This window comes from Vigna radiata, unplaced genomic scaffold (genome assembly GCF_000741045.1).
Source record: "Vigna radiata var. radiata cultivar VC1973A unplaced genomic scaffold, Vradiata_ver6 scaffold_147, whole genome shotgun sequence".
NCBI classification, from domain to species: domain Eukaryota; kingdom Viridiplantae; phylum Streptophyta; class Magnoliopsida; order Fabales; family Fabaceae; genus Vigna; species Vigna radiata.
The window spans coordinates 490,193-517,858 of NW_014541973.1; the positions used below are offsets into that span (position 1 = coordinate 490,193).

General features: G+C 37.9%; 1 pseudogene; it reads left to right on the plus strand.

Moving 5' to 3' along the window:
- Positions 1-7,334: 7,334 nt before the first annotated feature.
- LOC106778666 lies at positions 7,335-16,836 on the plus strand (annotated as a pseudogene).
- The last annotated feature ends 10,830 nt before the right edge of the window (positions 16,837-27,666 follow it).

Consider the following 27,666-nt stretch of genomic DNA (forward strand, 5'->3'; position numbering starts at 1 on the left):
TGAATTTTCATGCCAAGATTGCGAAAAGATTTTGTTTTTGAACAAACACCAATTCACGCCCCCCTCTTGGTGTAAAACGAAGCCAACCTGTTTTCTAACAAAAGGATCATCCTCAGATAGAGGAATCTTCTCCTGTGCTTGCGTTTGTTGTTACATGGAAAAATAAGATAAGTTTTGAAATCAATATCATGTAAACTTTAAAATTGAGAAGTGTAAAGTAGAATTCCATACCGGGGGGTCAAAAACTGAACCAACCAAATTTTAGGCCAAGTGATAAAAGACTGGAATGCATGTTCCACAGTGAAAATCTCATCTTTGGGCATAGGAAGTGAGGCATCTGGTATGATCATTTCGTCTACTGAGACCTTCACCTCATCCTCTGATAGCTCCATACCATGAACAACAGTCGTTGCCTTAAACAGTGTTCCACAAGCTACCAGCACCGTCTCAGTATCGTCTAAAATGTATAGCAGACATGGACTAGCATCGTCCATGTCATCCCCTAGGACGGCTGGTGTTGAACAATTTCCCGCTTCTCCCTGTCAGAGTAAATGTTAGATTATACAAAAGATAGAAAAAATTGCACATAAATGTTTATTAAGTTTACCAGTGGGAGGCATATCATGTTCCTGTTCCTGTACAGGAGATGACATCGGACGCATGCCATAACTCTCAAACTGCTGCTAGAACATGGAGTTGAACTCACTAAAAAATTCAGCCCTGAGCTCTGATGTAAGCTTTGTCCTAACCTGTGTCCTAATCTACTCCGTAAGGTCCGCTCGAAGCTTTTTTGTGATCTCTTCTGTCATCCTTTGTTGTTGTGCTTCGCTGTATGCATATGATGTGATGGGGAAGTGCATACCTAGAGAGAATATCCTAAATGGCATACAAAGAAATGGAAGAGAAATTAAAAATGGAAAAGATTAGAGAAAAGGAAACTTAGGAAATGAAGATGCGCCACTTGAACAAGCTTCCAAGATAAGCATCAAGAGGAGGACCGCCACTTGCTTGAGCAAGATAAGGTCTGCCCAAATTTGGGACTCTAGAGACAAAATTCTATCTCAAAGAAGATTGCAAAAGTGCAAATCAACTTAAATTCATTGAATCAATGTAATGTGTACAAAAGGAGACCCCTAAGCCTTCTTATATAGCCTTTGGAGTGAGCTTGGAAGCTAGATCTAGGAGATGTGGGACTTTTGAGGGTGTAGTCCGTCCAACAGCTGCTGTGCATCTTCTAGGGGCTTTTAAGTCCCACATTGCTCAAATCTCTCCACTCCAAAGGGTTTATAAGGCAACTAGTTCTCCTATAGTTCAAAACATGAAAACTAGCTATGCTATCTTGTACTACAAGCTATGGAAAATGAATTACTTTTCTTTTCTTTTAAGTTCAAGCTATGTGAAGTCCCACATTGCTTGTACTAAAGGAAAATGAAGAGTTTATAAATGTTTCCTCACTAGAAATGAAATGAAAGTAAAATAGGCAAAATACAAGCCCATGAAACCTACACTATTCTTTTTTATTCTTTTTGTCACTCTAAAAGCTCTTCATTGTTGCCCCATCTATGATCATATCATCCCCCCCAGGTTGGAGAGGATTCAACCTCGAATCTTGAAAAACCTGCAACAAAGAGAGATTAATGACTTATTTGTTTATAATCCAAAGGAAACTCCTCCTGGATCAAATGTTAACCTGCAAAAAACACCAAACATTTTGTGAATAAATTGATGTTTACCAAACAATGTATATAGAAAAGGAATATTGAAAAATTGAGTTTTTGAAATTGGATTTATTTGCTTAAGGAAAACTAAAAATCCTTCTTTTGAAAATTTTTTATTTTTGTCTTGAGTTAAGTGCAAAAAAGAATACATTAACTCAAGATATGGGATGGAAATGGTGTGTGAAGAAGTGGTAAAAAGAGATGAGAAAGGTGGGATATTTTCACAAAAGCTTTTGGGAAAAGAAGAAAGCTTAATAATTGGAGAAAAGTGGAAGGATGGAAAAACTCCCCTAAATTTGCTTGAATCTTGTAGAATGATGGGAGTGAAAGGTGCCTTCAATAACACTTCTTGTGTATGTAGGACATTTTCCTTCTCCTTTTCTCTCACAATTTCTTCTTTTTCTTTTGTTGCTTTCTCCTCTTTTTCTTTCCTTTCATTTTCTTCTTTTTCTCTCTCCTCTCTTTCTTTCCTTTCTTTTGTTTCTTTATCCTCTTTTCTATCTTGAAGGACCTCTTTATGAGAAATGAGACAATTAAGCTTGACCTTCTCCTTTTCTTCACCTCTCTTGGACTTCATGATGAGGTGGTCCTCATGTATTTCCTTTGGAGTTAGAGGTTTTAAGATGACCTTGCGCCCTTGGTAAGTAAAAGACATTCTATTAGTAAGACCATCATGTTGAACATTTCTATCAAATTGCCATGGTCTTCCTAATAGAATGTGAGTTGCTTCCATGGGTAAAACATCACAAAGAACCTCATCTTGGTACTTTCCAATGAAAAAGGAAATATGGACTTGCTTATTGACCAAGATTTCACCTTCCTCACTTAACCATTGAAGTTTATATGGCTTGGAATGCGCAATAGTGGGTAGCTTAAGCTTGTCCATTACGCGTGTGCTAACCACATTAGTGCAACTTCCCCCATCTATGATCATGGAGCAAACCTTGCTAGCTATAAGAGATCTAGTGTGAAAAATATTTTCTCTTTGAGTTGTGTCAAAGTCTTTGTGGACTTGACCCAAGAGATGTCTTATAACTGGTAGGTCACCATCAAATGGAACCTTGTACTCATCTTCACTAGAGGAAGAAGAAGAGTGAGAAGTGTGTGAAGGTGAAGAAGGAGGAGAGTCATCGGTGACAACCTCTTCTCTCTAATGCACATTGCCCGCTTGTTAGGGCATGTAGATGCAATGTGACCATGACCCAAGCACTTAAAACATTTGACTTGACAAGGTTGCGTTGGTGACTTAGGTTTAGAAGAAGAAGGCGCGGGGTTAGTAGAAGATGGCCGAGATTTATGAGAAATCTCTCTAGAAACATCCTTTTCCTTGTCCCTTGATGATGAGGTTTTGTAAAAAATTTCTTTTGAAGAAGTGAAAAATTTGTTGCAGTAGGACTCTTTTCTTAAAATTTGTCTTTCGACTTTCATAGCCCGATGTACCATAAAATCTAAATCCTCATCATCATGAAGTTCTACAACATCTTGGATGTTTCTATCGAGACCACTAATAAATCTAGATATTTTCGCGTGGTCAGTTTCATTAGTGTTAGTATGGTATAAGAGCACTTTGAGCTCACGCGCATACTCCTCCACACTTCGTCTACCTTGAGTAAGCCGTTGGAGCTTAATCAGGAGTTCCCTATGGTAGTATGGAGGTACGAATCACTGGTACAACAACCACCGAAAATGTTCCCAAGAGCTCGCGGGTGAGCCCCTGGTAATGTTCATCCTAGTTAGTCATTGCATGGCGTATCCCTCTAAGGCTAAAGTAGCTAACTTTACACGCAAATGTCCATCTACATCATACAAATTAAAAACTTGTTCTACTTTAGCTATCCAATCTAAAAATACACTAGGATCGGTGTCTCCCTTGAAACTTGGCAAAGATAACTTTGGCATTGCAAGGTTTGGATCCAAAGCTTTGTCTTCTTGCTTTTTCTTGGATGAACCATGCTCATGACCATGAGATTGCTTCCCTTTAGCCTTTGTGTCCGAGTCTAACCGCTTACTCATGGCATCAAGTTGATGTTGCATTTGTTGGAAGGCCTTCATCACACCAAACTTGCTAGAAGGTCTTCCATGGGGGCTATCTCCATGAAATGAAGCACGACTGGAACCTGCAAACATGGTAAGGAAACAACCACAAAATACTAACACCAAAAATAGATTAGAACCATAGAAAATTCACAGCAATGCAGCAACCCAAAATTGGTCACGGTTTCACTCAAATAAAGCAATGAAATGGTTCAAAACTCACGACAAGTGTCTCAAAAAAACAAGGGAAGGACAACACCCTTCTTTTAAGATAGTAAAATGTCTCACAAGTCCACTTTGAGAGCACCAACTCAAGTCCAAAGCAAATGGAAAGATGTACAATCCACCCTCAATGCAAATAAGCTCTAACTTTAACATCAAGGCTCATATATCTTCGACGTCTTTTTCGTCTGCTAGGAGGTCATATCAGTATCCAAAGAGATTTTTTACTTTGTCTCTGAATGATGTTTGAACGTCGAACTTTGGTAATATTCAACGTTCATACTAGATGGTGGACTGTGAAAATTAATAGTATAATTACTCGATGTATTGCTTTTTTCATGATGAAATGATATTCCACGACGATTCTATGGAAGTGTGATGACATCGTTTCATCTATAAATATACATGTGCTTTTCTTATTATTCCATTCATCCTGTTTCCGTGTTGAACATATTAGGATTCATGTTATTTATCTCTTAGGTCCTTCCCTGGAACATGTCTGTTCTTTAAATTGCAATTTGCTCTGGTAGAATGTCAAAGTGCCTCATTCATGTATCAGTTCATATGAAGGTGGCCTTTGACATTCAACCGAACAAAATGCTTTTTATAGTACAAAAATGATTAAGTTATCTTACTGAAAGGGAAGTGCCGAGGAAAAATAAATATGGTTCACAATATGTTTAATGCTGAAACAATTTCGAGAACTGAAATCAATTTATAAAAAAAGTTGTTTAACTTCATCATTTGGCAATGTATGATTCTCTTTTTAAGTTGTTTTGCAGTTGTATTTTACCATTAGATTTCAGAGCTATTTGATTTCTTAGGGTGAAAACCAAAATAAAAAGTTTACATTAATTTCTTTGGATATCTTTGGTTTTCACCCTTTTTAAAACGTCATTTATTTGTAGAGTTCGATGTAAAAAGATTCAATGATTTAAAAAAAACTTCCATTTCAAGTAAAGAAATCAAATGACAAAGTTTTAAACACTAATCACTCAGCTTTATAAATAAAACACACTTTAACATTACCAAATTATAATACAGCAACTTGTATGGAGAGATCAACCAAGTTTCATCAACATACATATTACAATTACATTAAAAACACATATAACAAAGACCATTCCCAGTAACACCTTCAACCACTTTTCCAACATAAGAACCCTTTTCTCTAAACAAGCTATTTTCATCTTTTCATCATCAGCTTCTTCCATCTTCATCACACTTTGTTCCATCATCATCAAACTTCCATATGCTTGTTCATTTCTTCCACCTCTACTCCTTTCTTCTCCATACAACACATTTCCTTCTTCTACTGCTTCTTCACTGCACCAGCGAAAGAAGTTGCAGCCAATGAAATCTTCGCCCCCACCCTGTTGAATGCAATAGGCACACTCCCTCGTCAAAACCCACAAAAATAAACAAACATTTATGCTTATATTAAATTGACCTTGAAGTTAGGGCAACCCCAGAATTTTTTGCCCTTGTTTTTAGAGGTTCTCGCACTGCGTAAAACTGCAATGTGACCACACAAGTGGGTTTTACACCCAACCTCCTAACACTGGCACTACTATGTTGGAAGTCCAAACTCATACACTTGCAAGACGAAGATGAACGAGACATTTCCTCAGCTACATAGTGCACAAACATAAAACATTGGCTACCAACAACAACAATATTATTATTCCAAGTGGATCACATTGAATTTATAATGCACAATGACAATGAAGGGTTTAAACCAAACAAAAACATAAAAAAAAACATAATAACACAAAGGAAAATGATACTCAGACAACAAGTTTTGACAACATTTGGACACGGGACACGTGTCTAAATGTGATTCGTCCACGTGGAAATTGAATTTAAAATTGAATGCTGACGTGGCATGGAGAGAGAAAGGATAGATTTTGAATCTGAAATGTGATTCTCAAATTTTGGCATTCGACAATTTTGAGAGAGAGGGAGAAGCGAACCGCGTTCGAGAACCAGTCACCACCGCCTGTGACCATCTCCTTCCGACCGGCCACTACTGCCGCTGGAGACCCGCCGCCCTTCTGTGCACTTCCCTCCACCCATAATCGTGGTTCCATTTGGTCGACAGCGCGTTCGAGAACCAGTCACCACCGCCTGTGGCCATCTCGTGCCCATCAGCCACCGTTATTGCCGCACTGCCGCCTCCAGAGACCCGCCGCCCGTCCGCTATCTTCCATCCACCCAGAATCGCGGTTCCATTTGCTCCAGGACAGAACCCTAAACCCAAAGCCAAGTGAGTCTTCACTTTTTTCCTCAGCTAGATGATGAATAACTGTTTCTTGCTTTCTCTATGGTGATGTTGTTGCTAGCTACTGTAATCAATGGTGATGTTGTTGCTAGGTTTTTTCCTCAGCTAGATGATGAATAACTATTTCTTGCTTTCTCTATTTTTTTTTTTCGAATTTTATTTCATGGTTTTGGTTTTGTTTCAATGCGTGTGATTTGAGCTCTGTTGCATGCTTCCGTGGTGATTACTACTTTGGTTGTTTTGGCTGCAAAAAAACGTGAATTCTAATTGCATTAACTCTTAATTGGGTATTTTTGCTGCTAACAACACAAATAACAGGGTGAAATTTTAATCATATTAACTTTTAATTAGTTTTAGGTTTTAATTGAACCAAATCCATTCACCTTAGATGGTGAACAATGAAACATTATAGGAGAAATGTTGATTTACATAATTTCACGATTTTGTTTAACAATCCGTTCGATTTTGCTGTGTCATGGTCATGCGTGATATTTGAATCGGTAATACTATGCAAAATCATGGATAGGACAATTTTACAAGTTAAATCTCGATTTTAGCCACTGTTGGGGTGACGCACTTGTTCCAAGTTATGGAATTGCATGGTTCATGAATTAATCATCTCATTGAGAAAAGGAAAAAAAGTGGTCCAATATGTCTAAACACATACATAGTCCATGTGTGCAAATACTTTTGAACTACCTTTAAACTGAGAAATACCATTAAACTTCATTTTCATGACCATGCGAAAAAGGGATAGTTTCTTTATATTTTGAGATAGTTATTGCTTTGAAATTTAGTCACTTACTTTAAAAGTTGCATAAACGTGGGGAGCTTCTATTTGCATTGGAATCACGTGTTCATGGTAAGTAGTAGTTAAAATTCTTCACTGTGAACTTTATACTCTTTTTTTCCACTGCTTCTTCTTTGTTATAGAATGTTGACTTAATGTTTTACTTATTATTATAACCTTAATTAATATTTTCTATAATCTTAAGGATCCTCTCGTTATTTTTATTTGTCAGCAACACTATATTTATTTAGTTTTTTCTTGTGTAGTTCTTTCAAATGAGCATTTGCAAATGGTGAATGTAAAGAGCTTCAGGCATAGAAAGCATGGAGACAATTTGTCGGCAGTTTTGATTTGCTTCCAGCAGCAACCTACTCGCAAATTGGTGGCCCCTCGGCCTAGAGTGCACTAAAGATTCTCTGCTTAAGGTTTGAAGGAGTTGTAGACTTTCCTTGATAACTTGGGTAATTGAGTTACTTCAATTTTCTTCTTTTTGACGATTAAGATTCATTAGTAATTGTAGGTGTAGTGTAATTAAAAAGACTAATAAAATTTACTTTAGAAATTAATATGCAAAGATGTATGAGTGTAAAGTGAAAAATATAATTTAAAAAATGTAATTTAGAATGGTTGAAAGAATTATGTTAACTAGTTGCAGTGTGAAATGTAATTCTAAATCAATGAGAACAAGGATATTCTCATCATCTAATTAAAATAGAAAGTTAAAACTATATGTTTTCATTTACGACATTTAGGTTGCTTATATGAGGATGTTGCCAAAGTTGTAATTCTTGGTTATGTAAATTTTTTTTAAGTTACATTAAATGAGGTATATGATTTAAAATTGGAACTGCAGGTGATGGTGTGATTATGTCATTGGTATAAAGGGAACCTCTTGTAACAAGTTTGATTTCAAAGCACCGACACATGGAATGTATAAATTGTTTCCATAACCCATACTCAACACTTGAGACACTCTTTCTGCATCCATGTTTGATAGGTTCTTTAATCAAGAACCGAATAGAAAGACACTTCTCTTTAACCAACACACACAAGAGCACTGAATCACTTCTTTATTCACAGAACAATCAAGATACAATGTATGAGAGCCTAACCTCCCCCTGATCAGGACAACTAGTTCTTGTCAAACAATGGTATTTACTTCCCTAACTCTCAAACCTAACTCACAACTCTTATATACAACCCTCTTAACTACCCAATCTAACTGCCTTGGCAGTTAGGCTATGAACCGGTTTGCCTTCTACTATATACAAGTAATGGCCTAACAATACCCCCATCGCCTGAAACAACCTTGTCCCCAAGGTTGAAGTCAGGATACTGTTCCTGAATGGTAGCTACATCTTCCCAGGTGGCTCCCTCACATCCTCCTTCTTGCCATTCTATCAGAACCTGTGGTACTACCACTTCTCCCAATGGCCTCTGTCTCCTTTCGAAGATCCGCACAGGCCAAAACATAGGCCCCTCAACCTGTAGTTCCAACGGTAATTCTTTTTCTACACGTTTCTCTCCCACCGCCTTCTTCAATTGCGATACGTGAAAGATGGGATGAATCCTAGCTGTCTCGGGCAACTGTAATCGAAAAGCAACCTTTCCCACCTGTTGTAACACCTGGAAAGGGCCATAATAACGTGCTGCAAGTTTAGAATGTAGACGTGTCGGCATAGAAGACTGCCTGTGGGGTCTGATCCGCAAATACACCCAATCACCCACCTTAATATCTACTTCTCTCCTCTTTTTATTTGCATGGTTCACCATAGCATCTTGCGCTCTTTTTAGATGTTGCTGTAATTGCCTCAACGCTTCATCTCTAGTCATCAAGTCTTGTGCCACCGTTTCAACATTTGTTTCCCCTAGTATAAATCGACTCAAAGTGGGTGGAGGACGTCCATATACAATTTCAAAAGGAGAACATTTTGCTGCAGCCTGATAACTGGTATTATACCAGTATTCGACCCAAGATAAAACTGTCTTCCATCTCCTAGGTTGCTCGGAACAGAAGCACCTCAAATACCCTTCAAGAATCCTGTTTACCATCTCCGTTTGACCATTCGTTTGTGGATGGTAAGCTGTACTCATTTTGAGCTGAGTGCCCTGCAATTTGAAGAGCTCTCTCCAAAATATACTGAGAAACAAAGGGTCCCTATCACTAACAATTGATGTAGGAATCCCGTGAAGTCTAACTATCTCCTAAGTAAATGTCTCTGCTACTGTCCGAGCTGAGTAAGGATGTTTGAATGCAATGAAATGTCCATATTTACTCAATCTATCCACGACCACCAAACTAGCATCAAAGCCTTGAGATTTGGGCAACTTTACAATAAAGTCCATGCTCACCTCTTCCTAAATAGGTTGCGGAATTGGCAGAGGTTGTAAGAAACCTTGGGGTAAGGCAGCCATATACTTATGTTGTTGACAGATCACACATGCAGCCACATACTCAGTCACATTTTCTTCATTCCCACCCAATATAATGATTGGGCGATCCTCCTATACGTTCGAAATACCCTCAAATATCCTCCAGTGTTAGTGACGTGAAACTCAGCTAGCAACCTTGGAATCCAACTCGATTTGGCCAACAAAACCAACCTCCCCTTATAATGCAGTCGGTCCTTCTCCATAGTATAAGCAGTGTGTGAATTGAGATCCTTCCTAATATCTTCAATGATCCCTCTAAGTGTTTCATCTTCCTCCACTTCCTTTAGAATGTCTTGGAAGTCATGCCAATATGGTCGGGTTATAGTTCGCAGTTCCAATTCCTCCATATTCCCCTCTTCCCTTCTCGATAAGGCATCAGCTACTTTATTTGCACTTCCCGACTTGTACACCATTTCAAAATCGTAACCCATCAACTTGGCTATCCAATTCTGTTGACTATAAGTTGTAATCCTCTGTTCCAACAAATATTTCAGGCTATGTTAATCTGTATGCACCACAAACTTTCTCCCCAACAGATATGGCCTCCAATGCTGGAGGGCCATCACCAAGGCCATCAATTCCTTTTCGTAAATGGATTTACTTAAAGATCCGTCTGACAAAGCTCTACTAAAAAACGCAATGGCTTTCTGTTTTGCATTAACACAACACCGACACCTCCCCCTGAAGCATCACACTCCAAATGAAACTCCTGAGTGAAATCGGGTAACGCCAAAACTGGTGCACTTGTGATGGCTGTCTTCAGAGCTATCATGGCTACTCCAGCCTTTTCTGTCCACTGAAATTTCCCTTTTTTTAAAAGTTCTATCAAGGGTCTGGCCAGCTCCCTATATTGTTGCACAAACCTTCTATAGTAGCCGATCAAGCCCAAAAATCCCCGCAAGGCTTTCAAGTTCCTCGGTTCCCCCATATTACTATAACTTTGATTTTATCTTGGTCCATTTCGACCCCTTGCTCTGATATCTGATGACCCAGATAATGTACTCGCTGCTTCCCAAATTCACATTTCTTAGGATTTGCAATCCACCCATGCTGTTCCAACAACTACAACACCATCCCCAAATGTTTCATATGTTCTTCCCAACTGGGGCTGTAAACTAGGATGTCGTCGAAGAAGACGAGCACCCACTTCCTCAAATATGCTGCCATTAAACCATTCATCGCGTTCTGAAAAGTAGCCGATGCATTCATTAACCCAAACGACATCACCAAAAACTCAAAATGGCCTTGGTGGGTTCGAAATGCCGTCTTCGAAATATCCACTGCCTCCATCCGAATCTGATGATAGCCGGCCATCAAGTCCAGCTTGGAATAATATCTCGCTCCCTTGAGTTCATCCAGCAATTCTTCAATAACAGGTATTGGGAATTTATCCGGAACAGTAGCTTTGTTCAAAGCCCGATAATCAACACAAAACCTCCAGCTTCCGTCCTTCTTCTTTACCAAAATTACAGGACTTGAATATGGACTCTAACTGGGCCTTATTATCCCAGCTTTTAACATATCTGCAACCTGCTTTTCAATCTCCTCTTTCATGAGGTATGGATATATATATGGTCGGACATTTATAGGATTTGTTCCCTCTTTAAGCACAATCCTATGCTCTAAATTTCGGAGAGGTGGCAGCCCTTCTCTTTCCTGGAACACGCGTCCATGGGCTTGCAAGACAGCTCGCAATTCCACTACCTGCTGCTCTGTCAAATCTCGCGACACCTCACCCTCCTTTTCCTGCTCCACTACACCTAACTCCCATACCAACGCCCATGAGTCACCATCCATTATCTTCCATAACTCCCGAGGTTCCACCAGCTGTCTCGATAACGCTGGATCCCCCCGAATCGTGATCTTCTCGTTCCCCACCCCGAATCGCATCGACATCTCCCTCCAGTTAATCACAACTTCACCTAGTTTAGCCAACCAAGCAATTCCCAACACAACGTCCACACCCCCTAGTTCAAAAACGTACAACTCCTCCTCCACCTCGGTATTTCCCAAACTTATTCGAACAGTTTCGCATCTCCCTCTCGTCACCTTCTTATGACCGTCACCGAGACTCACCATGTATGAAGGTGTATCCACCACCGGAAGCTTCAACTCCTCAACCACCCTCCGGCTAATGAAATTATGGCTGACCCCACTATCAATGAGGACCACCACGCGTTTCTTCCCGATCAACCCAATCAGCTTCATCATTTTCGGCGGCGTCAACCCCTCGGCAGAGCACGCCGACAACTCCATAGGTTTTGCCTCCTCGCCAACCTCTTCCTTCGATTCTTCCACCTTGTCTTCCGCCAACAGTAACACTTTCAGGCTCTTCTCCAGGCACCTATGTCCGGGAGTGAAAGGGCCCCCACATTGGAAACATCTTCCTTCGGCCCTCCTTCTCAAGTACTCCGAGTAAGGTAAATTCCTTACCATTCTTCCTCCGGCATCGCCCCCCGCCGTCGCGATCCCCCTTACAGCAGTATTTCCAGTAGTCGACGACCCCTCTCGGCGAGTCGCTCCTCCTCCATCTGTCGCACTAGGTCGATTTACAGAACTGCGATCTCCGTCTCCCCGAACAATCGCCGTCGTCGTCCGTACAGTCATCAGATTCACCCTTCCTCCGTTCCATACTACTCCTCGTGCGCGGTTCATTGCATCCTCCACATCTCTCGCCACCCTCACCGCGATCATACAATTTTGGGGATCTTGGATTCAAACTTGCCCTTTTATCTCCTCTCTTAACCCAGCTAGAAAAAATCCCAGTATCAACTCCTCCGACAACCTCTGGGTCTGACCCAATAACATCTCAAACCCACGGACATACTCCTCCACCGAACCTTCTTGCAGTAATGTGGCCAATTGCTTGTAAACAGTTCCCCTGAACCCACCTCCAAAGCGGTTAATCAGTCCAGCCTTCAGACCCATCCAAGAATGGTTCTTGGTCTTTTCCCTCCAATACTTGAACCAGTAACTGGCACTCCCCTCCATACTAATGTAAGCCAATTGCACCTTATCTTCCTCCGCCACTTTCTGTATATCAAAGAACCGTTCAGCTTGGTTGATCCAACTATGTGGCTCCGCTCCTTCAAACGACGACAATTAGACCCTTTTCCTCCAATTTTGGGGAAATCCCCCATTATCATGCCTTTCTTGACTATCGTTCACCGAATTGCTACTTCCTTTAGAGCTCCCTCCTTGATTATGGTTACCTCCATTATTGCTCCCTCCGTTCATCCCTCTCATCAATTGTTATATATCACGCCTTATCGCCGCTGTCTCATCCTTGATTCCCTCTACAGTCATCTCCAAATTGTTCACTCTTCCCTCCATTTGACTTTCCATCGCTGATTCCTCTCTTCTTTGGATCTGGCAGGTCGGACCAAATGATAGGTTCTTTAATCAAGAACCGAATAGAAAGACACTTCTTTTTAACCAACACACACACAAGAGCACTGAATCACTTCTTTATTCACAGAACAATCAAGATACAATGTATGAGAGCCTGACCTCCCCCTGATCAGGAAAACTAGTTCCTGTCAAACAATGGTACTTACTTCCCTAACTCTCAAACCTAACTCACAACTCTTATATACAACCCTCCTAACTACCCAATCTAACTGCCTTGGCAGTTAGGCTGTGAACCGGTTTGCCTTCTACTATATACAAGTAATGGCCTAACAATGTTGGTCATATTCCCTCTAAGCATGACCTTGCCAAAGATGGTACGTACTTTGTAAGAGGGTTTTTTTAGTAGATTCTACTATCCTACTTCATAAATTACAAGTTTTGGTGTTAATCACACAACTTTTAATATATAGTATATACATNAGGTACTTCTNGATGTTTATGGAGAATGGTCCANTTGTCCTTTATTTGTTCNATTTGTTGATTATCAAANTTCCATTTGACTNTAATGGCTTGCAGAGCATTTGGACCCAATTAATGTTAAAATTGCTGAACTCAGAGAAGCACTAGAGTCTGTTACTGCTGAACAAAAGTACTTGAAAGCTCGTGATGCAAGGCATCGTCACAGTAAGTATTTTTTTTCCTTTGTTTATGAGCTGGTATGATGCAAGCCACTATTCTAGTTAGGGAATTTTGATCTAGTAATTGTGTTGTGATATTATATTTGCAATGATATACGGGCATTTGTAGAATTTATGCAGTGTGGAAATATTTTTTTCATAAGCCTCTTCATAGCAGGGATGATTCCCAGACGTTCAGTATCTTTACCTTTTATCGATTTTGAGATTAAACAAATGCTGCAAATGAAAACCATCTCTTTTAAGTTATCCTGGTACTCATTTGGTCATTTTAATTGTAAAGTGCTAGATGTTTCAGCCAAAGTGAAGCCTACTTGTGCCAGATCCTATTGGTGTGTTTGTGAAGTTCCTGAAACTTTTTGGCCAATGAAATGTTCAGATTGTTTTCATATTCTGAAAGTATGACAAACCATACCTTAAAGTAGTGTAGTAACAAGCTGCCATTGCAGACTTCTGTTATAAGTACCATTACTTCAGCTAGAAAGGGATATTTTTAGGGTTATTCCTGTGTATTACAGTTCTGATAAGATGTAGCGTTATTGATGAGTGATTATTTCTTGAACTATACTTAGTTTATTGCACTTAAATAAACCAGAGAATTGTGTTTAATTGTCTGTTATTTCCCCGTTTTCCGAATTCTACTTAATTTGGTCGGAAATTCGTAATTGTGCTAATTTGGGTTTTCTGAGCTGATTAAGTGTATTTTGGTTATAGGGAAATTTTGGGAAACATCATTTGGAGCATTAGGGATGGTGGCATGATCATTCAAGACTCAACATTTAGCCATTTCCATTTTTATAAAGTTGTAATTTCGTTTTTTTTAGAAGCCTTAATTAGATTAAGTGCATTTAGGCCCTTTTGTGGCAAATTTTATAGATCCCAATGTGTGGGACACTTGGCACCAAAACCCTAGGTTTTTAGGAGGTGGACCCCACCTATTTTGAGAAGGGGACGGTATTTCCTAGGGCAATTGCCGAGACCACACACAACTCACTTCATTCTACACTTTTGCTTTGGCTTTGCATGTATGAACTCTCTCTTTGGAGCTTTGGTGTGCCATTTTCGTTTTTGAGCTTTAATGGACCAAGATCACGTTTTTATTCTTCTATTGTTTACAACAATGTTTGTTCTTGCTTGGTGGAATAAAGCTCTACCATTTCTCTCTTTAGATTTTCGTTTTGAAGGTTGAATGTTTGAGTTTGAAGCTTCTTCTCTGCTTTTTCATGGTGGTTTCTTTGGTGNAAGGGAGACCCATTGTCCATTTCGGTTTTATCATCATTTTTCTGCAGTAATCTCGTTTTTACTTTGAGTTTCTTGGATTGGAGGATGAAAATGGAGTTGTTGTCAAGTTTGGTAGTGAAAAAGGCTTAAGTTGGTGCATGGGTATTGTATTCTTGAGCCATTTTCTTCTAGCATTTTTTTTTTGATGTTGGGAAACAAATTTGGAGCTGGACTTTGTGCTTGATGATGGTGGCATAGGGGTTTGGTTTTGTTTGGGTCAAAAGGTTGAAGAAAAGTGTGTTTTGAAGTTGGATTTATGAAGGTAGAACTTGGTTTTATTGTTCTTGAATCATTTGGCAATTGAGCTTTGGGTTCCTTGGAGTGTGTTCAAGGTTTGGAGATGGAAGAAACAATTTGGATGTTGGTTTGTTGAAGAAAAAAACNAATTTGGAGTGGAGAAGGAAGAGAGAAGGTGTAATTAATTTTTTACCCGATTTGGCCAACCACACATGGAGCTACCTTTGACTAAGGGAACATTTCCTCTTTAAGTTNTGTCTTAAAGCTTGTTTCAGCCGTGAAATGCTAAGGGAATGAAGTGTTTGTTGTTTTTTTTCCTTGGGTTTTGCTTACTTGGCACATTGGAAGTAGCATTTGAGGTTGAATTGGTTTGGAAGCAATTTCTCTTGTAACCCTTTGCATTGTTTACGTGAATTGCTTGGCTTGGTGTGGTTTCCATTTTATTTTGCTGCATGCAAGGAGTGGTGGACGGTTTTAGTTGATGTGGAAGGCATATGTTTGTTGTCTTGAAGTATGGAACACATGGATAAGAAGTCAACACACCTTGCATGTTCATTTAAGGAAGAAAAGTCAAAATTGAAATTGGACCTTGGTGGGCTAGGAGCTCACGGCCCAAGGGGGTTTCTCAAGTTATTTTCACCTTTTAATTTCAATTGGTAGATGAATATTGGTCACATAATTGATAGATGAAAAAGCATGTTTAATTATCTCTTGTTTTGCATTAATTTGCATAGTAGGATTAATTGCATTTGATTCCTCTAATTTAGTGTTGCATTTTAATAGTCTTAATTGTGTTTAGATAATTGTTTGTTGAAATGTTGGGTTTAGCACTTTATTTTACCTTGATGTTTTCTAACTTACACAGTTGAGTTTAATGTCCATTCATTTTAATTTAGTTATTCGTATTCACAAAAACACTTTTCAACCCCCCCCCTTTCGTGTTAGACTTGACTCTGAACTGCAGTTGGTCCTTGAGAGACGACCTAAGGGTCATTCCCTAGCATTATACTGCATTTCTAAATTGCAATCAAATTTGTATGGGCCATGACACCTATCAGTTATATTCTGGGCGTTTATTTCATATTTTATAAACGATCTGAATATTTTCTGTGAGGATAAAAGCAGTTTAAACATTGATGAATATAAGAACCGGCTTGTTTGAACAGCATATTGTTATGTGTTATTGGCTTACAACACTAATGTTATATCTGATGCTTGTGTATCACTGGTGGATATATCTTATCTCCTCTGTGTCCTTTTAATAAAAAATAGTTACGAACATGATAGTAAGTTTCACTGACTCAATCCTCTTTGTTTGTAGCGGACGAGAGCACTCAGAACAGTGTTGTATTCTACATAGTAGGAGAGTATTTTCTCTTGGCCACTATTAGTGCTCTGCAAGTCCTATACATCACCTTAATGTAGATTATACATCCAAATTTTTTCAAATTATTAAGAAATGCTATGATTTGTGTTCCTGAATCCCTGGTTAGATAATTGCTGAGGTGTGTTAGAGTTGATTGATTACATTGTGGCCTCTTGTAGACTGATTCATAAGCTTTAGTAAAAGAAATAGTTGGACAGACATCTGATTACATGCCCAGGGATATTCGAGCTTTAATTGCTGATGCCCTTGCCAACTTATTTCCGAGAAATAATGCTAAAGTAGACAAAGATGTGTCTGATGATGATGTAGATAGTTTATTTATTTCCAAGATGGTAGAGGACACCAATCACGAGAAAGTTTCCCATCAGATTCCTGTGAAAGAAGACTTGTTGAATGCTTTGGAGTAATAGAAAAAAATTACGTAATTTAAATTAATTAAATATTTAATCATTATGTTCTTAATTTCTTTTATTCTTTTAAAGTAATAAAAAATAATTACTTCAACGTAATAACATATTTTTTTACACCAATAACAGAGCATAATGATGAAAACAGACGTCCTAAGTCTACAATTTGTCTTCAAAATATGAAATATAAGTTGTATATTTTAAAGTGGGAGTTTAGTTCGAATAAGTGGGTACTTGTGTTATAAATTTTGCACACATGGGTTCCTTCACTTCTATATTCATCTTTCAACCTCACAAAAATTGATTATCATGTCCAATAACATTTTCGTAAGAAAAGGATGCATTGTCCTCATGGTAACATTCAACTTAAGCCACAAAATTATCAAGTTAAACAACATAAGTAACTTTAAAAAATTAAGTGGAACTTTAGTTCGAATAAGCGGGTACTTGTGTTATAAGGTTTGCATATAGGGGTTCCTTTGTAACGTCCCGACAACTTACAGGGACTGATTACTACTCCCACACATCACCACGAGGCTTTCCAGTGTGCTTTGTCCTCACTTGCACACTTTCCGGGAAAACTTCCCGGAAGGTCACCCATCCCAGAATTACTCAACGTCCCGACAGCTTACAGGGACTGATGACTTCCCCCACACATCACCACAAGGCTTTCTAGTGTGCTTTGTCCTCACTCGCACACTTTCTGGGAAAACTTCCCGGAAGGTCACCCATCCCAGAATTACTCAACGTCCCGGGCACTTAGAGGGCGGGGAGTGATCGTCGGTGTAAGAGGCACGGACAAGGAGCAAAAGGAGATTGCGCTACTAGGCTATCCAAAGACGGGAACAAAACTGCACTAAAACACAACCACTGTATTAGACGTCGGTTAATGTATACATCGACGTCTATAGTACCTTTTAGACGCCAATCAATGTCATTTTCGAAGTCTTTAGTGCCTCTTTGACGTCGGTTATTGCTCAGACCGACGTCTATATAATGTCTTTAGACGTCTAGTTAGTCCTACTCCGACGTTTAGTGACGTTGGACATGGCACTGACTGACGTCATTATAGACGTCGGGTATATTCATGTCCGACGTCCCATTGACGTCACCGGAAATGACGTTGGTTGTTAGTAGACGTTAAAAGCCCAAAATAACTGATGTTAAACAGCGTTTTTCCACTAGTGAAATTTCCTATACTCAAGGCATTTTAAAAGAATATGTCTATCATAAACTTTTTCATGTCTCATGAAAGACATGCCAAATTGCAAATCATTAAAAATGAGCATATTCTTTGTTAAAGGCAAATCATACCCAAGTGTCTCGACTGGAAGATTTACGAGCTTCAAGCAACTCCTTTAACCTTTTGGTGGCCATTGCAACTTCTTCAGTCTTCCTCTAGAGGACCAAAAAAAGTAGTTGTTAAATATAACAATCAATTATAAAAAGTATCATTCTTGATAGCTACAAAAGTAAAAAATAACATTGATGGTTATGCATGTTATGTAGCAAGAACATAAAATAAAACAAATGCAATAATGAGATTTCCTCTTCATTTGGCTTTTTTAAACTTCATTATAGAACATTATTTTAGTTCCACGCATGAGAATGAGTGAATATTAATCACTAAAAGAGTATCTAAGTAATTGAGGTATCATTCGTTCTATATATTCATTAATATTCCACATAGTTATGGACTAGTGATTAAACTGCTTAACCGAACAATAATAACGTGAACGACTAATCTTGATAAGCAAGCAAGCAAGACAATATTAATAAGGTTTAATGTCTCAATAGGTCCCTATTTTTGCCCAGACTTTCAAATAGGTCCCCTTCTTTTTCGACGTCTCAATTGAGTCCTTATTTTTGTAAAATTGAATCAAATAAGGCCTTTCCGTCAAATTGAGATGACGTCGTTTAGAAAGATATGTTGACATTGTAGTTTTTTGTTAGGTGGCATTAAAAATGTGACTGAATTGTATTTTTTAAATTTTTGAATTAAAAAATGAAATATACAAAGTATACTTCATTTTTTAATTCAAAAATTAAAAAAATACAATTCAGTCACTTTTTCAATGCCACGTAATAAAAAACTATACGGTCAACATACCTTTCTTAACGGCGTCATTTCAATTTGAAGGAAAGACCCTATTTGATTCAATTTTAAGAAAATAAGGACTTAATTGAGACGACGAAAAAGAAAGGGACCTATTTGAGATTTTAGGCGAAAATAGGGACCTATTGAGATATTAAACCTATTAATAATTAATAAGTAAAACAAGGTTGTCATCAAACAACTTGTCAATACTCACCATTTTGTGGCGCAGATTCAATGCTTGCAGCTTATGCTGTTCAAACTCATTTCTCCTTCCTTCCTTCTTTAACTGTATTAGCAAACATATATTTAATACAAAATCATAGAACATAAATGAAGTAGAGGTGAGTAAATCATGTTTAAGAGATTGATTAGTCATGATCAACCATCACACTGCCCACCTCTTGAATTTGAGGTCATTCAAAAGCTTGGAGCAGCACACACCATAAAATATAAATTGGAAAAATTTCTCTACCATAAAATAAAGGTGAGTTAAAGGACATATTAAATAAAAAATAAAAAAGAGAAGCTCGACATACTTGCAAGAGTTCTTTTTCTCCATAAGCCTTCCATTGTCGAAACTGTTCAGCCTCTTGTTTTATCCTATGTTGCAGTTGAACCTGCAAGCATTGTTTAGTGTATAATAGAGAGTATATTGGTTGATTCAAACTAAGGTATGACAAAGTACAAAAGTCAACCTTCTGGGCCTTTATGGATTGTATTTCATCTTGCAATTGCTTCCTGCTTCATCACTTTTTTGCTTTTGCTTCAGAAGCTGAACCTGACTCTCCTGTTTCTTCTTCAGATCAAGAATCTAGCATCAAATATTTTGAAATTATATTAGCAATCTAGAATTGTTCGAATTCAAATCTTTTAAATAAAAATAGAATAGAATCTTCACCTGGGCTTCAAGTGTTTTCAGTTTTTGGGCATGGATATCCTCTGATTTGTCCATCAGAATTGACAGCAAGATTTTCAACTACGGCCAAAAGACGATCCCTCTCTCTCTCTACATACATAAGTGAGGTGCATAGATAAATATGAATTTTATGTAGGAGAAAAATAACTTTGCAGAACTCCTATTGAACCTGAACAACTCTTTTCTCATCCTCAAGTTCCACTATCTTCTTTCCAAAGTGCTGCTTGAGTGCTTCAACATCAGATATTCAAAAAGCTTCATCTTAGACTGTGAACATCAATCCCAATTCATATATTAATATCAAAAGAGAGAAGAAAACCATTCAATGCTTATATGATGGTTACTATTTGAATTTGGATCAATCATCAGAGTTAAACAATTCTTGCAGATAATCTAATCAAATTACATGACAAAAGTTACCCCTTATTGATGATGTAACTCACTGACCTTTTTCATGTACATCTCGACCACTGCTGGGAGGTCAAAACGTGGTTTATAGTCGAGAAAGGAAGTACCCTTCCAAGTTCTATGACTTACAGTGGTATGTGTACTAAGAGTGGGAGAGGTGAGGAAAATTAATTATAGAAATATAGTTTATATTATTTTATTAATTTTAATCATAATTATACATTTTATTATACATTATATAAAGAAAAAAAATTATACATTTTATTTATATGATTAACCTTCATTCATATTTTTATCTTTCACTTAACCTTCGTAATCGAGTTTCACAAAAGAGCATGATTTCTAAAATCATCTATGATACCCGTGTGGTTGAGGCATTACTATTAATACCCTTCGATTGAAAACATTAAAACACATACATATACCCATAACCATTAAAGCTTCAGTTTCCCGTCTATTTTTCTCTTTTTTTTTTTTCCAAGATGATATCTTAGATTTAGGTTTTGAAAATCCCCAACCATGGGATGTGGAAAAGCTACTACTAAGCTCGTCGTTCTAAGAAGTTGGAGCTTTCCCACAACCACAACTATCTGGGGTGGGGACAGAACCAAGCATGCTATTAGTGCCTAATGACATCACAAAGACATGAATACAACCTTCAACAACCCGACAAAAAAAATAATTTGCAGCAACAAAACAACAATGAGGGTTCACCTCAACCACATTAAAGTTGAATTCAAAAATGATCCGCACTGAGAGCCACCAAAACAACCGAATTAGTAATCACCACGGATGCATGCAACACAGCCTCACAAACATTGAAACAAAACAAAAACCTCAAAATCAAATTCGAAAAAAAAAAGCTAAAGCAAGAAACAATTATTCATCATTTAACTCAGGAAAAAAGTGAAGACTCACTTGGCTTTGGGTTTAGGGTTTCTGCCATCGACCAAATGGAACCGCGATTCTGGGTGGAGGGAAGAGCACGGAAGGGCGGTAGGTCTCCAGCGGCGACAATGGTGACCGTTCGGAAGGAGATGGTCACAAGTGGTGGTGGTTGGTTCTCGAACGTGGTTCGCTTCTCCCTCTCTCTCAAAAGTGTCGAATGCCAAAATTTGAGAAACACATTTCAAATTCAAAATCTGCTTGTTTCTCTCACCATGCCACATCAGCGTTCGATTTTAAATTCAATTTCCACATGGACGAATCACATTTGGACAAGTGTCTCTGATGGGCTATCGCGGCCCATACAAATTTGATTGCATATGAGAAATGCAGTATAGCTAGGAAGTGACTCCTAGGTCGTCCCTCAAGGACCAAATGTGGTTCGAATCTTAGGTCTAACACGTAGTTGGGGGGGGGGTTTGAAAGCGATTTTGCAAGTAGAATTAAAGGAAATTAAAACTGAAAATCACATACAACCAAACATAATTGAAAACATTGAAATAAATGAACAAAGCATGAAGACCGGACGGTCCTACAGATGACCGAACGATATCTAAAGCAAGTGAGGAAATTGGAGATGCATGAAGATAAAGGAACCGAAATTAAAATGCACTAAAAAATATCTAAAATTTATCTACTTTAATTAAAAAGGAAACGCGTCAGCTAGTAACCGAATGCATGATACGACTTGAAAATGAAATATTAAATGTAAAATACTGAACCGATTTAAAAGAGTGAAAATTAAATTCCACAAAAATGAACATTGAAATAAGAAAATGGTGAATAAGTAAAATAACTTAAAAGTTAACGAGCATTCAATACTGAATGTATTCAGTATGAGAATTGTAAGCAAACTTCTCGGATGAAACATTAAAATAATATATATAAAAAAAAAAAACTATGGAACTCCTCCCACGCGGATGTGGCAGCGTGTGTGCTCCTCCCAACTACTTTGAATCACCCTTTGTGCTTTAAAAAGAAATTGAAGCAGCGCCTCCTCCTAGAAAATGAATTACACCGTGTCCTAGATTGAAATCAGTTTGCTTCCTTTAATCAAAAATAAAATTCCAGCTATGAATGCACCACAACTTTTCTAAAAGAAAAATGAAATAAATGCTTCTAGAATTCCATTCAATGAAAATTTAAAACATTGTTTTTCCTTTGCTGAATGTCACATCTTTACTTCAAAGTGTAATGTGCCTTTTCTCTAATTGAAAAATGAACTCTTGCTACTAGAATCAGCCCCTCCAAATTGAACATGAACCATTTCCTCAAAATAAAATGAATGTGTTGCATTAAATGTGCTACTCCAAAAACCATCATGAGTCGTGCACCATTTGTTCCAAGAAAGAAAATGCTATAAAAAAAAGAATGTTCCAGCCAAAGTAAAATGAAGAGTGCGGTTGAATGTCTCCCATTTACTAAATGAAATGAATTGAAAATGTGCTTTCCCACTCAATCATCATCAGACCGTCAACACGTTGGAAGAAAATGAAAATAAAAACATTCAATGACAAGTAAAAAAAAAAGGAAAATTAATCTGCAACTTTCATTGAATAAAAGACTTGAAAACGTTCTCCATTCTACGCATTATCTAACACCATGAACAACATCATTCAAATTTCTCCAAGACACGTTCCAGTCAGCAAAAATCCTCTGCACCGTTCCAGCCCAAAGAAACCTCCAAATGTCGAGACCGAGAGAAAAAAGTGTCTTCAATGTGACAGCTGCAACCCTTTTCTAAGGGGCCATGTGTCCTTAAAAATTAGGGTGGGGTCCACCCTAAAACCCTAGGGTTTGGTGCCAAGTGGCCCTCATAGTTTGGGCCCATCATGAAATTTGCCAACATTGGCCCACAATGTAAAAGTTTGTCTAAAAAGTTATAACAATTAAAATTACAATANAATTAAAATTTAAAATGTCTAAATGGAGAGTCTTGAATTTATTTGGTGTCCTCCAAATGTCCCAAATTGTGTTTCCAAAATTTTCCCTGAAAATAATAATGCAAATAATTAGCTCAGAAAATTCAAATTAATTAAAATTAGAATTTCTGGTCAAATTAAGCATAATTAGGAAAAACGGGAAAATACCGAACAATTAAGCACAATTTCCTGATTAATTTTAGCACAATAAACTAAGTGAAATCAATAAAATATCGACTCATCAAAATAGACCACAGTTAGTCTTTTGCACTCTTGGGCAAAATCAAGACGCAAAACAGAGAACAGTTCAACGGACATCAGGGAATTGACACAGACTCAGCAGACAAAATTACAGTCCTCAAGAAATCTGGACAAAGAAAAGTAGTAGACAGTATCCACACAGAATCAAAGAAAATAGATACTCAAGAAATCATCCAAGCAATTCCAAGCATGGCAAAATAATCAATCAGTTCAAGAGGTGAAACAAAAAATGACAGAACCTCACAGATGCACACTATCAGGGTTTCTCTCAAGTGTCTAGGATAAACAATGTCAACTCAATACACTCAAGAAAGCAAACACAAACAGATTTGGCAAGCCTCTAATATCAACACTCAAAACATCTATGCATGTTCCAATCAAAAGGTCTTTTATGGATGTAATGGGGCCAAGGACAAAGGAGGATAACATATGGATGAGAAGCTACAAACCAAAAGAAATAGAGGAGCAATGGGGAACAAGTGAAACAAAATCAAATCACACCAAAAACCCTCTAATTCAATCCTCTTCTTGACTCCATTATTCATCTTGTCTCTTTTCTTTTCTCTCTATTCAGAACACAACTGTGAGAGACAAGATACACAACATATGTACAAAAACAAGACAAGAAGAGGAACCAACTAGCCAATTCGTCAGAATCCCAAGGGAGACCGCACTTATTCCCAAAACACTTCCAAAGCTCCAAAATTCCCTAAGGTTAAGGTAATCATGGTTTTTCACTTAGGGCTAGTGTATAAGCTTCAAAACAAAGAAATGTGGAAAGTAAAGGCTCAAAAGGGGTTATCAAGGGGTCATAACAAGGTAGGCTCACCTGGCTAGAGAGGCTCAACAACAAAACGCCTTTATCACTTTCAAACATGCGCATGAATCAAGAATTATCAACAAGAGTCAAGCCAAGGCATAAGTGCAAGCAATCAAGAGACATATCACACACAAGAAAGAATATCAAGTGGCTCAAATTCTCACATAGGGTATTTCTGTCACAATTAAATCAACCTCTCAAACATCATAATCATTTTCCCACAAAAAGAAAAGCAAGGATTTCAAATCAACAGTACCAATTACGTGAAGGAAAACAAGTCTACTACCTAAAACAAAGTCTAGAAATGAAGAGAAACAGGCAAAACTGTACACAAGACAAAACATAAACTACCTAGAAAACAAAAAATTTAACGCAGAAAACAGAAACTAACAAAGAATGTAGAATTCTCCCCCAATAGACCACACTTAAACTACACAGTGTCGTCAATGTGTCACTAGCATAAGATCACAATCATAACAATCAACAGATCATGGACAAGTGCAATAAAAGTAGGGAAAGGGGAGAGAAAGGAAAAGGAAACTCCCCTGATCATGGTGGCAGTTGCCAATTTTGGATTGTCAGGGAGATATTCTCCACCACTTGATTCAGCAAGGAAGTCTTGAGGAGGAACTGCTTCAATCTCCAAATTTGATCAAGCAGGGAGATGTCCTCCATAGCTGGATCAAGGAAGTAGTTATTGTTGATGAGTGGGTTCAGTTGGTGCCTATTAACCTTCAAACTATCGACACCTTTATCTTCCACCATGGGTGTGTTTTGGTCAAATTCATATGTACCTCCTGCAACATGGTTAGTACATTGTGGCTCCACAGAAATAACATGCAGGGGTTTAACACCCAATCTCAGTGTAAGAGGCTGAACCTCAACTATACCCTCAGAACATAAATCAATCTCAAATGTAGAAACAATATCAACAACAGGCTCAAATTCATGTTCAGTGCATGGAGAACAAACATTCAGATTTGGTAGCAAAAAGTGGTTCTCATGATGCATTGAGGGAGAATTAAAAACATGCTCATCAACAATACAATCATCAACATACCTATCATCAACATTATCATCAACAACAGAATCTATCATAGGTATGTGTACCTCCACTTCCCTGAAACTTGGTAGAGTAGTGGAAGGTGAAAGTGGTCTACCTATCTCAAAGTTACTGCTTATATCTACCTGTTCCTCAACATTTTCATCAGACTCACAATTAGTATCACAAATCATAAAGTTGGAAGCTGGTTGTATCACAGAATTGATCTCAACACTAATAGAGCAAGAAACAGCTTCACAACTACATTGAAAATTTTCAGAAAACTATGAAAGATCAAAATTTAATCCTGAGTCTGAAACATCTTCAGTTTTCACAGTTTCAATGTCAAAATCAACACTAACATGTGAATCTGCAGTAGTATCAAGAATATTTGAATGCATAAACAACTCAGGCAAAGCAAGTGGGATTTCAAGTTTAGAGAAAACCTGTGTTGATTCAGGATTCATCTCACCAGTAACAGCAGAATGAGCAACTGCATCCTCAGGTGCAAGAGCAGGGACATCGGAGTGTAGGAAAGTAGATGGTGCAATAGTAGGCTCATGACTTTGCTCCTCATCCCCTATGCGGGTGACACTGACATCATCAGTAATCTGAACAGTCTGAATTAGAGGTCCCTCTAAAACACGAGATTGTTCCTCAAGGGCCTGCCTGGCTATCTGCCCCCAGAACTCATTCAATGTTGGCTTAGAAGAAGTAGAAGATTTGGAAGGTGGTCGAGCAGATGCCTCTTGTTGTTCCTGTTTCCTCTGATTTTTCTGTTGTGGCTGCTTGTTGTTGTATATGTCGGTAGCATAAGCTTGAGGCTCATCATGAGTAACAGGGTGGTCCAAAGAAGGACATGCATCCGTAGAGTGGTCACTGGAAGGACATATAGCACACAGCCGTGCAACAGATGCAGATGAAGGTGTTGGTCTCTAGTTAGATGCCAGCTGTGTCACCAAACTCTCAAGAGAATCAAGCTTGCTTACAAATTTCCTACCAACAGTTGATAAAGAACGGGCAGGCTCATGAAGCTGCGACTACTGTGGTTCCTGATGGGTGTCGCCGCCCAATCAAATTTGATTGCATAAAAGAATGCAATATAGTGCTAGGGAATGACTCCTAGGTCGTCTCTCAAGGACCAAACTGTGGTTCGAGAATCAGGTCTAACACTAAGTGGGGGGGTTTTGAAGGTGTTTGAGATGAGAATTAAACTAAATTAAATGCATGAAAATTAAACATGATCAAGCAAAATTGAAAACATAAATGAAAACATAAAAGTGAAAGAAAATACTAAATTGAATAGCTCTAAAACAAGTAAACTAATTAAAATGTAACACATACTAAAGAAACTTAAAGTAAAATGTACATTACGAAAACTATTTAAAGGCAACAAACAAATAAAACAATACATCATTACAACTTGAATAAACTTTAAAGAAAAGAAAGAAAAAAAAAACGTTAACAACTTAAATCAAAATTAGATTCAAGTGCAGCTTGAAATAAGAGGGCAACGTTAACTAACAATTAAAATCAACATTCAACATAAATAGTTAAAATGAACATTCAACAATAATTTAACCAAGCACTTTCACGGACATTCATCACGAAATTCAACACTAAAAAAACATTAAATGCTTCAATAATAAAATAAAAGTGAAATGAGAAGCTACTTTTGCAATGCAGTGATACTCTCGGCTTCTAGATGCTAGATCAAAAGAAAAAAAAAAGAAATTGAAAGCTAATCTACTCTCCAATTCATGAAATAAAATAAAAGTAAATGCTAGCAATTTCAATCACTTGCAATCACCATCCCATCATCGGACCCACCTTCTCATTTAATCTACTTTTCATTTATGAAAGCAAAGAAATGCTACAACCTAGCAATAGAGACGTAAATTGCTTCAGAATTTTGAAATTGTTTCTTTTAAATTGAAAGCAATGCACCGTANACTTGGAATCAAAAGAAGTAAAGGAAAAATATAAAGGAAGAGTAAAGATGCTTCTTGTCATTCATCCAATACCCAATAGCTCAAACATTGTTCCAAGAAAATTGCTTTATCCTCCACAAAACTGGTCCTGCTGCTGGCCAAAGAGAATTGCCGAGAGAGAGCATAAAAAACGTTGCAGCACCCTCTGAATCAGGTAAGTGACGGCTGNAGCTGCCTCCTAGGCCAAGTGTCCAAAAATAATGAGGTGGGGTCCACCCCAAANCCCTAGGTGCCATGTGTTCATTTTTACAATTGGGCTTAAGCTATTCTACCAAAATTAGCCCACAATGCAAAGAGTTTGTCTAAAAACTTTAAACAATTAAATTTACAATGTAACTAAATTTAAAATGACTAAATTGGGAGTCTTGAATTATTTTGTCTCCTCTCAATGCTCCAAAATATATCTCCAAAATTTCCCCTGCAATTA